Consider the following 14,127-nt stretch of genomic DNA (forward strand, 5'->3'; position numbering starts at 1 on the left):
CTGTACACCTGCAACGTATGTCAAAGTGCAAACATCACTGTCTTGAGGGAGCCAAATGGACAATACAATATAGCATATTTATAGTAAATAATAGTATTACTATTAGTATTACAGTTAATAATGTACAGGATTGTTCTGTACATTAGTTGCATCTTAATTGCAGCTCATTATAAGGCCAAAAAAAAAAGTGTTAAGAAACTATTTAAAAAACTTAACAAGATGTTAAAAATGCAAACAAACAAAAATTGGACATAATGCGGTAATATGGGAAATTCAGAAAAATCTCAATAGCAGTATTGTAAGATTTCAAACAAAGGTGTTATAAATTTGTAATTGAGGCAAAATATTAATTTTATATATTTTGTCAAAAACAGCAAAAGAACTTCAAGGTGAAATCTGCTGAGTTGAAATTTTCCTCTGAAAGTTGGCACAAGATAATGAGTCTAATGGTCCTGATATTGATTTTGAGTTATTGATATAAACCGTTGTTAGTCTTGTTTAATTTTATTTCTAACAGTGAAAAAGTCCACTTTTAATGGTGTTTGAATGAATAATTGCTAATAATCAAACCTGAAAATTGCTGACATTAAAGTTAATTTTTATAACTTCCGCGGTCTGAGCTCATGAGCTGTGCGCCAAGCGTGTATGAGCGTACAAACAGAAGAGATAAACAATCACGCTGATTGGCTGATCAACAAACTTGATAACAAGTCGGTTTACCCATTGGTTGTTGGCGCGGCGCATAGTAGACGACCTTGTCAAGTTGTCCCTTCTACGCGATCGCAATTCACCAGTGCGTATCTGCATTTCCTGGACTGCGGAACTAATAAAAATTAACTTTAGACTCATATTCCTTGATCATGATATATTTGTATCCAGCTTCACACCATTGGTGATTGGTTGCAAACATCTCACTAGTGTGGCAGCTATTTTCCAATCACTGGTTAGTATAATAAGGTGGCATAGTTGTATCTCAAGCTTCACATCACTTTATTGGTTGCAAGCATTGGGCATAGTTTATACCATTGTGAATCAAATAAAAAGGTGGCACATTTGATCCAGCTTCACACCACACGTCATTGGTTGCAAGCATTGGTCATCATGCCACCGTAAATCACATCAATAAAAAGGAAGGCAGTATTCCTGCAGCTTCACAACCTGAGTTTCCACGAATGTGTAGGTTGTAAGCATGGCACTATGCCTTAAATTGTGTTGAGTCAAATGAACTCCATATGTACAAACCTTTCCATCTGCAAGACAAAAACAAAACAGAGATAGATGGTTAATATAGTACCTTGCACCTTTTATTTTTTAACAGTGATACATTTTTCTCCATGCATACCAACTTCCCAGTTTGTTTCTTGTGGGGCTTCCACAAATCAATGCAACTTTACAATATTACAAATTACATTACAATATCATACTTGCATGAAAAGTTTTCAGTATTATATGGACTTGCGCAATATAACAAAACACAATTTAATGCAGTTTTATATTTTAAATTTCAACAGCTGAAGAAAGCAAGTTGCTGTTGCAATGTTGGTGTGAATCAATTATCAGGACAGAATTTTGACAGTCAATGTATACATGCAGCAAACATTAGAAAAATATATTGCATTGTAAAGTATACATACCTTCTCCGGCACTTCTCAGTTGGGCACACCCGTTATTCAACAACAGTTCCTCTGAAGTCTGAAAGCATAATGCAACAAATAAATTAATCAGGCACAATCAGGAACAGCATTTTCTACAGTACAGCTCCTCTTCAGTTGCATTTGCAAGAGTGATTTATAGCTCCTCTTGATGACTTGTTAAATTCATAACATTTGGCTACATACATCAGGCATGAGACTGCACTTTCCTAAAAACAAACTGACAATGCGTGTGAAATTGGGCAAAAAGTACCAAAAACAGGCCTAAATTTAATAAAGTTACAGAATTAATATTTTATTGAAAGACTAGTCTTAAATTGATAATCTAACAAGTATCCAGATTAGTCAAAATTGACAAATCTCCCTAATGGAAAAAGAATTATTTAATATGTGGGGATTTTTAAAAACTGAAGACTGTCTAAAAAAAAAAGGATAATCGACCGACCGACCCAAATTTCAATTTTTCCCACTTGAGGGCAACACAACAAAAAAATGTTTTGCCTAATAAAGAAGTTGAGCTGCCGGGCGCCGAAATTGTCGAGTGCAATGACGTCCCAGTTAAATACAATGAAGGCTGACGACACAAATAACCATTACGTCATTGCACTTACACAATTTCGGCGCGGGAATTTTGAATATCGTGTGTTGATGAGAGCCGACTGTTTTTATTCGTTTTTATGGTCAATTTGAGTTTGTTTTAAATAAAACCATGTGATTCGTGCTTGATAATTGTTTTTGTAACATAGGAATAATGTTCAGGGTTCCAGCACCTTTTTAAAATTCAAGGACTTTCAAGGTCCAAAAGCACGATTTTCAAGGACTTACCACAACACAAAAATCATGATCGCTCTCCATGCGGCACATATTAACAAAGTGACAGCTCCTCCCCAAATTTTGTCAAAATTATATTTTAAATTCCAATTTGCAAGGACTTTCAAGGACTGTGTGCAGTTTTCCAGGACTTTAAAGGCCTTGAAAAGGTGTTTTCAAATTCAAGGACTTTCAAGGACCGTGGGAGCCCTGAATGTTATGATTGCCGAGACTCCTTTAACTAAAAGTTGTCAAGAAAAAAATTGTTGGCGCAAGAAACAAAAAATTAGGAACGAAATAAAAAATAAAAAATGTTTGCGTTGGTATGCATCGGTAACCATAACTTGCGTCAGTAGCCATACATACAGTGTACGTTGATAACTTGCGCCAGCAAGTTGTGTATCAATTTCATCTGATACACGCGACCACAATAGCATTTTAGAATAAAAATGAAGCACACTTGAATGCGACGGCAAAGTAACCAACACGCCCTCTTCAATTAGTCCAACCGAGAAGTTGTTAAACTACATTATTACTGAAGTTCAACCGGAATAAAAGAAATTGTTGCTCCATAAATTATAATCATTTTTCATAACAAAATATGATATGAAAACACAGGTGAGCAATGTATGAATATATGGAGAGGTTAAACAGGTTGTAAATTATCAATATTAAAGGCCTATTCAGTGATTTGCTCATCCGGACGATAGTAAAAATCATCAAAATTCAGACACGAAAGTAACAGGAGTTGTACACACGTCACTTGACAGTACATGTACATGTAGATACATTGTAGATTTCTCGAATATTGTACCAAGTCATGAAGTCCAAGACGGCAAGAGCAAACCAAATGAAAAGTCAGTAAAATTAGGATTTAGGTCATAGCAGCTGAATGCTATGCTGGGATCTTGTCTCGTATCATAATACATGGACATGGTAATTCATGAATTGGTATAAATATGTTGAATTTGTTTGAGTTTGATTGACATTCGACATTCAGAACTTGTCATTGACCCGACAGAATTATCGAAAAATTGACATAATGGCCATCAGGATCAGCATTGTAAATTACGAATAAACAATCATGACAATACCTGATGTAATGCAGCAGTGAGTTTATGGCTATTTAATACATGTATAAGCTTACCAATCATGTTACAGTACAATCGTTGTTCGGCGAATCGCCATATTCGTGCACTGACAACACATGTGAAAGAGCATATCGCAAGCGCACATGTCATGCACGTGTGCCGAATTTTGCTCCAATTTTGAGACACTTTTTCTCTACAATCCGTATCTTGCTCATTAACGGTTTTACAATCAAAAGTTGCCTAAAATACTAATGAAACAAATGCATGCATGTAATTTAGGCTCACAGGGATAAGACAAGAAATATTCTAATCAACTTAGCGTAAACAATCGTAAAATACCACTTACCAGTACAGTCAAGGACGCCGCTGCTGGGGATGATATTTTCCTAACCGGATTAGCAAGGTTAATCCCAGATATATATTAAGAAAGTTCCTATAACTAGGTTTATTTTAAAACAAACCCGGTTTAAAACAATCAATCTGACCTTTTAGAATCGATTAGAGAAGTAAACCCGCTTATGACGCGCGAAAATATATCGATCTTGATACCCACGAGGGCTCAGTTCGTCAATGCGAAGTTCGCATCGTAAAAACTTGACCTTTAACGGTCAAATCGCGAGTTGGACGTCGTACTGATAGGACAGTAACGGTATGTTCACACATAAATTGTAGTTACCCTGTGTATATGTGGTATTTTTTTATTTAGGGTCAAAGGTCATTAAGGGGCCACTTCCGGTATAAAACGAAATACCTTTAAAATGCTTCTTCTCCCACACATTACGTAGGAGAGCGACACCACTTGCACACATGCATTGTTATTACCCAATGTCTATGGGGTCCTCACAGATTTTGGGTCAAAGGTCATTAAGGGGTCACTTCCGGTATAAAACGAAAAACCTTCAAAATTTTTTATTTGCTAAGAAAAACATAGGACAGTAACGGTATGTTCACACATGAATTGTGGTTACCCAATTCATATGTGGTATTTTTTATATGGGGTCAAATGTCATTAAGGGGTCACTTCCGGTCTGAGACGAAAAACCTTCAAAATGTCCCTTCTGCCACAAGTAACATAGCAAAGTGGTGACACGTGCACCCATGCATTGACATTAGCCAATGTCTATGGGCGTTTTCATATATTTTGGGGTCAAAGGTCATTAGGGGTCACAACACGGCTGTGTTCGTGGGTTAGACCACAGCTTAGTCTAGTTCTTTCTTTCTTTCTTCTGTCGACCACATTCGTACGTATAACTCAGTCACGGGTTGACGTATTTTAACTAAACGTTGTCAGAAGGACCGTTGGCATTGCCCGCACATGTCATATGACTTTGAACTACGTGTGACCTTTGACCTCGATAAAGAGGTCAATAATGTGATTTTTCTTCAAAATGTATCTTCTCCTACAAACAACATGAGATGATGACACGGTTTGGTCACATGACTCGTCTATGGTCGGTGTATATAGGGTGTTCATTGATAAGGGGTCAAAGGTCATTAAGGGGTCATTTCCGGTTACAGTCTGAAAAACTTGTAAATAATATTCAAAAAATCACTGTCTTTACAAATTACATAGCAGAGTGTCGCCATTAGCACACATGCATTGCTACTAGACGGGGTCTTTAGGATGCCTACAGTTTTGGGGTCAAAGGTCATTAAGGGGTTACTTCCGGTCAAAAACCAAAATTATCAAAAATGTTCAAAAAATTTTTATCTCAAAAGATAAACAGACCAGAATAATATAACTATCATACATGAATTAGTGTTCCCTGATGTATGCATGGTATTTTTATTTTGGGGGTCAAAGGTCATTAAGAGGTCACTTCCTGTTTTTAGCTGAATAATTTCAAGAATTTTTATCTCGAGAACTGAACATGTTAGAATTTTTTAATTAAAATTGGAACAATGCATTTTGTCGGTGTACGTAAGGTTTTTTTCATTGCGGTCCAAGGTCATTAAGGGGGTAAAAAGGTCAATCAAAAATTAAAAAAAATCAAAATCTATGTATAAGTTCCGATTAAGCTGAAATTCACCAGGAATCTTTCTTATGACATCCTAAGCGCAATGCAAGAGCAGTTGACCCCATCCGTGACCCAAGGGTCAAGTTATAGGGGTCAAAGGTCAAATTTCGAAATTGGTCCAATCGAGGAATTATTCTTATGACATTCTAAACATGTTAAAAATATTTATGACCCCAAATGTCAAAGTTTAGGGGTCAAAGGTCAAATTTCTAAATTGCTCAAACTTGACCCATTAACAGGTCGACTTGTGTGTCATGTCTCGCATGACTTTCTATATAGTTCTTGTTTTACACAGCCGTGACGTTAGTCACGGCTGTGTCTTTTTCTCTACAGGTTCTTTCTTTCTTCTTTCTTCTTCTGTCAACCATTACATTTGCTCTAGCACTCACATGCTTACATCGATTTTGACCTAACTTGGTCACAATGATCATTGACCGTGCCCCTACATGTCACATGAAACTCGTGGGGTCAAAGGTCACACAGAGGTCATAGGGGTCAAAAACGTGATTTTAACTAAAAATGCATCTTCTCCCACAGCTTACGTAGGACAGCGGCCCCACTTGCACACATGCATTGTTATTACCCAGTGTCCATGTGGTGTACACAGATTTGGGGTCAAAGGTCATTAAGGGGTCACTTCCGGTATAAAACGAAAAACCTTCACAAATTTGTATTAGCTAAGTAAAACATAGCACAGTAACGGTTTGTTCACATATGATCTGCAGTCACCCAATGTATATGTGGTATTTTTTTTATTTGGGGTCAAATCTCATTAAGGGGTCACTTCCGGTATAAAAAGAAATACCTTTAAAATGCATCTTCTTCCACAAATTATGTGGGACAGGGACGCCACTTGCACACATGCATTGTTATTACCCAGTGTATATGGGGTGTACACAGATTTGGGGTCAAAGGTCATTAAGGGGTCACTTCCGGTATAAAACGAAATACTTTCAAAAAATGTTATTAGCTAAGTAAAACATGGGACAGTAACGGTATGTTCACACATGATCTGCAGTCACCCAATGTATATGTGGTATTTTTTTATTTGGGGTCAAATCCCATTAAGGGGTCACTTCCGGTATAAAACGAAATACCTTTAAAATGCATCTTCTTCAACAGATTCTGTAGGACAGTGACGCCACTTGTACACATGCATTGTTATTACCCAGTGTCTATGGGGTGTACACAGATTTGGGGTCAAAGGTCATTAAGGGTCACTTCCGGTATAAATGAAAAACTTTCAAAAATTTTTATTTGCTAAGAAAAACATAGGACAGTAACGGTATGTTTACACATTAATTGTGGTTACCCAATTCATATGTGTTATTTTTTATTTGGGGTCAAATGTCATTAAGGGATCACTTCCGGTCTGAGACGAAAAACCTTCAAAATGCCCCTTCTGCCACAAATAACATGGCAAAGTGATGCCACGTGCACACATGCGTTGACATTAGCCAACGTCTATGGGCGTTTTCATATATTTTGGGGTCAAAGGTCATTAAGGGTAACAACACGGCTGTGTTCGTGGTCTTAGACCACAGCTAAGTCTAGTTCTTTCTTCTGTCAACCATTACATTTGCTCTAGCACTCACATGCTTACATCGATTTTGACCTAACTTGGTCACAATAATCATTGACCATGCCCCTACATGTCACATGAAACTCGCGGGGTCAAAGGTCACGCAGGGGTCACAGGGGTCAAAAACGTGATTTCAACTAAAAATGCATCTCCTCCCACAACTTACGTAGGACAGCGACCCCACTTGCACACATGCATTGCTATTACCCAGAGTCTATGTGGTGTACACAGATTTGGGGTCAAAGGTCATTAAGGGGTCACTTCCGGTATAAAACGAAAAACCTTTAAAAATTTTATTAGCTAGGTAAAACATAGCACAGTAACGGTATGTTGACATATGATCTGCAGTCACCCAATGTATATGTGGTATTTTTTTTACTTGGGGTCAAAGCTCATTAAGTGGTCACTTCCGGTATAAAAAGAAATACCTTTAAAATGCATCTTCTTCCACAAATAATGTGGGACAGAGATGCCACTTGCACACATGTATTGTTATTACCCAGTGTCTATGGGGTGTACACAGATTTTGGGTCAAAGGTCATTAAGGGGTCACTTCCGGTAAAAAACAAAATATCTTAAAAAAATGTTATAAGCTAAGTAAAACACGGGACAGTAACGGTATGTTCACATGTGATCTGCAGTCACCCAATGTATATGTGGTGTTTTTTTTATTTGAGGTCAAATCTCATTAAGGGGTCACTTCCGGTATAAAACGAAATACCTTTAAAATGCATCTTCTTCCACAGATTCTGTAGGACAGTGACGCCACTTGCACACATGCATTGTTATTACCCAGTGTCTATGGGGTGTACACAGATTTGGGGTCAAAGGTCATTAAGGGGTCACTTCCGGTATGAAACGAAAAACCTTCAAATTTTTTTATTTGATAAGAAAAACATAGGACAGTAACAGTATGTTCACACATGAATTGTGGTTACCCAATTCATATGTGGTATTTTTTTATTTGGGATTAAATGTCATTAAGGGGTCACTTCCGGTCTGAGACGAAAAACCTTCAAAATGCCCCTTCTGCCACAAATAACATGGCAAAGTGATGCCACATGCACACATACATTGACATTAGCCAATGTCTATGGGGTTTTCATATATTTTGGGGTCAAAGGTCATTAAGGGGTCACAACACGGCTGTGTTCGTGGTCTTAGACCACAGCTAAGTCTAGTTTATTTTTGTTTCTGTGAATATCATCCGAAAAGTAGGCCTCCTGCACATTTTTCCTTGCTTTATTCAACTCTTTACTGGGGTGCATGCTCTCTGCTGGGTTTTTTCATGTTCCTCTTATCATTATTGACAAGATAGCACCTGCTGTACGCTGTTTATTTATTTCGCCCTAAATTATTTCTTTACTTTTGTTTTTAGATTTTGAAGTTTATATCATGATAGCACACGCTATGTTTTTATACCAACCGCGTTTTCTTTTTGAAAACAGTTCTTGTTTCAAATCCTGGTCCGCAATGTCAACATTCAGTTCGTTCATAAAATATGGCTATTTATTTATGTCGCGTGTTAAGTAGTTCTTTTTGCTCGAAGTGTATAAATATCATCAGACACATGTCACATTTTTATGTATGATTGTTCATTATCTAATCTTAAATTATATAATTCTTTAAACTTAGTTCTTTATTTCTGTTTCAGTGAATATCATCCGAAAAGTAGGCCTCTGCACATTATGATTTTCCTTGTTTTATTTAAACTCTTTATTGAGGTACATGCTCCTCTTATCGTTATTGACAAGTCAGCACATGCTGTACGCTGTTTATTTATTTCGCCCTCATTTTCTTTACTTTTGTTTTTAGATCTTTAGTTCTTTACACAGCCGTGACGTTAGTCACGGCTGTGTCTTTTTTCTTACAGGTTCTTTCTTCTTTCTTCTGTCAATTTTTCATTTGCTCTAGCACTCACATGCTTACATCGATTTTGACCTAACTTGGTCACAATGATCATTGACCATGCCCCTACATGTCACATGAAACTTGTGGGGTCAAAGGTCACGCAGGGGTCACAGGGGTCAAAAACGTGATTTCAACTAAAATGCATCTTCTCCCACAACTTACGTAGGACAGCGACCCCACTTGCACACATGCATTGTTATTACCCAGTGTCTATGTGGTGTACACAGATTTGGGGTCAAAGGTCATTAAGGTGTCACTTCCAGTATAAAACGAAAACCTTCAAAAAAATTTTATTAGCTAAGTAAAACATAGCACAGTAACGGTATGTTCACATATGATCTGCAGTCACCCAATGTATAAGTGGTTTTTTTTTTTTTTTGGTGTCAAAGCTCATTAAGGGGTCACTTCCGGTATAAAAAGAAACACCTTTAAAATGCATCTTCTTCCACAAATTATGTGGGACAGAGACGCCACTTGCACACATGCATTGTTATTACCCAGTGTCTATGGGGTGTACACAGATTTGAAGTCAAAGGTCATTAAGGGGTCACTTCCGGTATAAAACGAAATACCTTCAAAAATTTTTATTAGCTAAGTAAAACATGGGACAGTAACGGTATGTTCACACATGATCTGCAGTCATCCAATGTATATGTGGTATTTTTTTATTTGGGGTCAAATCTCATTAAGGGGTCACTTCCGGTATAAAACGAAATACCTTTAAAATGCATCTTCTTCCACAGATTCTGTAGGACAGAGACGCCACTTGCACACATGCATTGTTATTACCCAGTGTCTATGGGGTGTACACAGATTTGGGGTCAAAGGTCATTAAGGGGTCATTTCCGGTATAAAACGAAAAACCTTCAAAATTTTTTATTTGCTAAGAAAAACATAGGACAGTAACGGTATGTTCACACATGAATTGTGGTTACCCAGTTTATATGTGGTATTATTTTATTTGGGGTCAAAGGTCATTAAGGTGTCACTTCCGGTATAAAACGAAATACCTTTAAAATGCTTCTTCTTCCACAAATTACGTAGGACAGTGACGCCACTTGCACACATGTGTTGTTATAACACAGTGTCTATATGGTGTACACCCATTTGGGGTCAATGGTCAGTAAGGGGTCACTTCCGGTATAAAACGATATACCTTCAAAATGCCCCTTCTGCCACAAAAAGCATAGCAAAGTGATGCCACGTGGACACGTGCATTGACATTAGCCAATGTCTATGGGGTTTTCATATATTTTGGGGTCAAAGGTGATTAAGGGGTCACCACACGGCTGTGTTCGTGGTCTTAGACCACAGCTAAGTCTAGTTATTTTTGTTTCTGTGAATATCATCCGAAAAGTAGGCCTTCTGCACATTATGATTTTTCCTTGCTTTATTTAACTCTTTACTGGGATGCATGTTCTCTGCTGGTTTTTTTCATGTTCCTCATTATTGACCAGATAGCACCTGCTGTACGCTGTTTATTTATTTCGCCCTAAATTATTTCTTTACTTTTGTTTTTAGATTTTGAAGTTTATATCATGATATCACACGCTATGTTTTATACCAACCGCATTGTCTGTTTAAAGACAGTCCTTGTTTCAAATCCTGAATACAATGTCAACATTCAGTTCGTTCACCTCACAATACGGTGCGATGTTATATAACTGTATATATTACATGTACAGGGTTGCCAAACCCGCGATGTGATAGGCCTAGGTCAATAGGATGAGTTTTGAAGATTTTCCTCGCGACAATTTCCTGTCCTATAGACACCAATTGATGGTTAAGAAAAACATTCCATGACTTCTCAACATTGGCTTACGCGACTTCTGGTAGTTTTCTATCTCATAGAAACCAACGGTTGATAAAAAAGGGCGATTTTCAATGATTTGACCCGCGGTTTGCCCTCATTTGTTTGGCAACCGTGGTATGTGTTAACTAATGACTCATGATGACTCATCTGCTAAATTGGGCATGACGGGAAGATATGTCAATATAAACAAGGATGACGGGAAGTTATGTCAATATAAACGGGTTTATTATTTAAAATGTTTTTAAAATGTTAGACACAAAGTAAAATTGCAAAACCTAATGCATGTTATTATATAATATTAGTGTAAAGTAAAAACGGTCAAGTTTGACCTTGACACACGCAATTTCTCCTAAAAGTGAATATATTTCGGGAAGAAAACAATTATCATAGACCATGTAGACAGAACGGACAATAGTCATAGGCGCAGTTCAGTCATCGTGCTTGCTTGTCACACATTGTCAAACCTATATGCTCTCTGGTAGACGCGATATAATCGATAGTCAACCTCGTTCGTTGAATTCACGTTAAATTATCGCACCCAATCATGAATGTGCGGCATGCACCAACGCCCAAAGTAAGTGTATTTGCACAGGAAAATTCCAGATTTGGGCTACAATAATGTCATTGTACGCAGTTGTGTGCACTTGCCGGGGGCCTCTTTTTTTCGGCGTTTTTCTCATTAAATAAGGGTCCCGTTCAAATAAAAAATAAACTGGTGTCTAGATGTAATCACAGTTAGCACACCAGGAAAATTATAGAATATACAACAACCTAGTTACACCTGTAGACCGCGAACAAACATGCACCTGGCCGTATCACTTAGTGTTCTCCCTACGGATACTCCTAAGGGTCACACAATGATACATTATGTTACCAATCAAAGCCAAAGTATTCAAGCTTTCTTGAGTTTTTAGTGTATCACGGTTCATTTTCATAAGTACGAGAATTTTATTTCTATTTCCTTTTGTATAAATGTTTACACAGATATTGACGAGTGTAGCGCCGGTTCACACAACTGTCACACTGATGCTACATGTACGGATACTGAAGGTTCATACACATGTACATGCAATGGCGGTTATTGGGGAGACGGAGTAACATGCACTGCAGGTATTATTTAAAATTATGGTATTTGAATAAATAAAGAAAAAGAAAAGTTTATTTTCAACGTCACCTAAATTCCTGCGTTGATCCTCCTTTTTGCCGCCTGACTCTTTCTAAGAGACTCTTCAATCCTTACGCTCCTTCGATTTGGAATTACTTACCGGAAGCCATCGTTAAGTCCACTTCCCTTCAGGCCTTCAAATCGACTGTCCAATTCCACCTCATTTAGTCAGTATCTTTCTGTATTTTCTCTGCTAATTCCTTTTGCTTCCTTTGTCTGTTTGGCATGGTTTGGTACTTGAATTTATTGTTTGTCAATAATTTGGCTTTGCCTGGCGTTTCGCCGAATGTTATAAATAAATAAATAAATAAATAAATAATACCTTGCATATATTGCTATTTTGCCGGGCAACAATTGAAATAAAAGACATTGGCGAATTTCTGTGACACGTTCTATGTTCATTTCAATAGACAGTTAGTCCGTTAATAGCGCTATCATAGTAGATGTAGTTTCCTAATATGAATATTAGAATTACAACACACGACAGTAAAATGTTGCATTCTGTACAATATACTCATGATAGATATTCACTGACATTGAGTATGTTTTTATGTACTTCTAGAAAATCTCCGGCAATCACAATATTATGCCTTATAATTATCAAGCACGAATCACATAGTTTTATTTAAAACAAACAACCGGTCCCACAGGCGCTCTAGGGGATTGAGGTCAAGTGAGCATACCGGCCACACCATTTGCTCGATGCCCTCACCAGCCAAGAATGCAGTTGCTGTCTCCCTCTGTGTGGTCATCCATGAATACAAATGCTCCACCATGGGCTGCAACAAGTGGTGCAACATGTGAATGCAGCACCTCGTCGACATATATCGTCAGGTTGCCATCAATCTGCACAAGTACTGTCTTCCTGGTAAGGACGATACTACTCCACTCCATAACACTCCTGCTGGCTGTAACTGGTTGAACACAGCACTCTGCATGCTGCTCTCCAACTCGACACCACGCACGTCTCCAGTCGTCAATGTGACGCAGGCAAAATCTCAGATCATAGGACAAAACATTACTCCACTGCTGTCTGGTCCATCGAACATAAGCTCTGGCCCATCGCATACGAGCTTGTCTGTGTCGGAGTTGTTCACTAGACGTCATCATGTTGTCCAACAATGTTCAAGCTGACCCTGATCGTCTGTACCAAAACCCTCTGGCGGTTGGGTGATCGAAGCCCAGTCTGGAGGTCCTTCGCTGAAAAAACAAAAACACAATAACAAACATTTAAAATTTTGGAAATGCAAAGTTGATCACAAAAATAACATGTCTGTTTTGTATAATATTTTACGCAGAAGTTGACGAGTGTAGCACCGGCTCAGACAACTGTCACACTGATGCTACATGTACCGACACTCCTAGTTCCTTCACATGTACATGCAATGGCGGTTTTAACGGAGACGGAGTAACATGTATAGCAGGTATTTCTTTTATGGAATTTAAATTAATTAAAGTAAACATTAACAAGGCAAGATATATATACAGTAAGCCAAAGAATTAAGGTACCAGTTATATTCACCCCTGTATATCCTAAATAAAATGTGTGAAAATTAAAACAAGCAGTGAATACCTGTACTCTTTAGCTCTGATTTAAGACCTTATTTGTTGAAATTGGTTGAGAATTAAAGAAACGGTGATCTAAAAACCTAATGAAGGAACGAAATCAAAAGTTGCACTTTTGTGTTCTAATCAAAGAAAGCACGACGCTAGTTTTAACGTGCTAATAAATGGAAGCGCAGCGTTAGTTCTCTTGTTCACGAACGCTTTGTGTACAAATCAATAGGGCATATAATGAAGCAAACTGTAACTTTTACATTGTATCCTCCTTATGTTTTGGGATCGCTGTATCTTTATTTCTTGAACAATTTCAACGAATAAGGTCTTAAATTCGAGCTAAAAGATGCACCTATTGGCTGCTGGTTCCAATTATGGCATATCTGTCTTTGTTTAGGATATACAGGAGGTGAACATTACTGGTACCCCCCGGGCTGGTACCTTAATTTTTTGGCTTACTGTATATTCACATTTAATCAAATCTCGGAATGATTCTGTACCAGCCGGGATGGTTGCTCAGCCCTCACC

General features: G+C 37.8%; 1 protein-coding gene and 1 long non-coding RNA gene across 2 annotated transcripts in view; one reads left to right on the forward strand and one right to left on the reverse strand.

The window, feature by feature from the left end:
* The window catches only part of LOC140138301 (uncharacterized), a 109,482-nt gene that overhangs the window by 80,141 nt on the left and 15,214 nt on the right, over nucleotides 1-14,127 (forward strand). The gene's annotated exons all lie outside the window — the stretch shown is intronic.
* LOC140145905 (uncharacterized) lies at nucleotides 1,147-4,181 on the reverse strand. Its single transcript, XR_011858144.1, has 3 exons — nucleotides 3,610-4,181; nucleotides 1,635-1,692; nucleotides 1,147-1,250 (listed from the first exon to the last, which is right to left on the reverse strand). It is a non-coding gene; the product is annotated as an uncharacterized lncRNA (long non-coding RNA).

The sequence above is a fragment of the Amphiura filiformis genome, chromosome 2 (genome assembly GCF_039555335.1).
Source record: "Amphiura filiformis chromosome 2, Afil_fr2py, whole genome shotgun sequence".
Classification (NCBI taxonomy): domain Eukaryota; kingdom Metazoa; phylum Echinodermata; class Ophiuroidea; order Amphilepidida; family Amphiuridae; genus Amphiura; species Amphiura filiformis.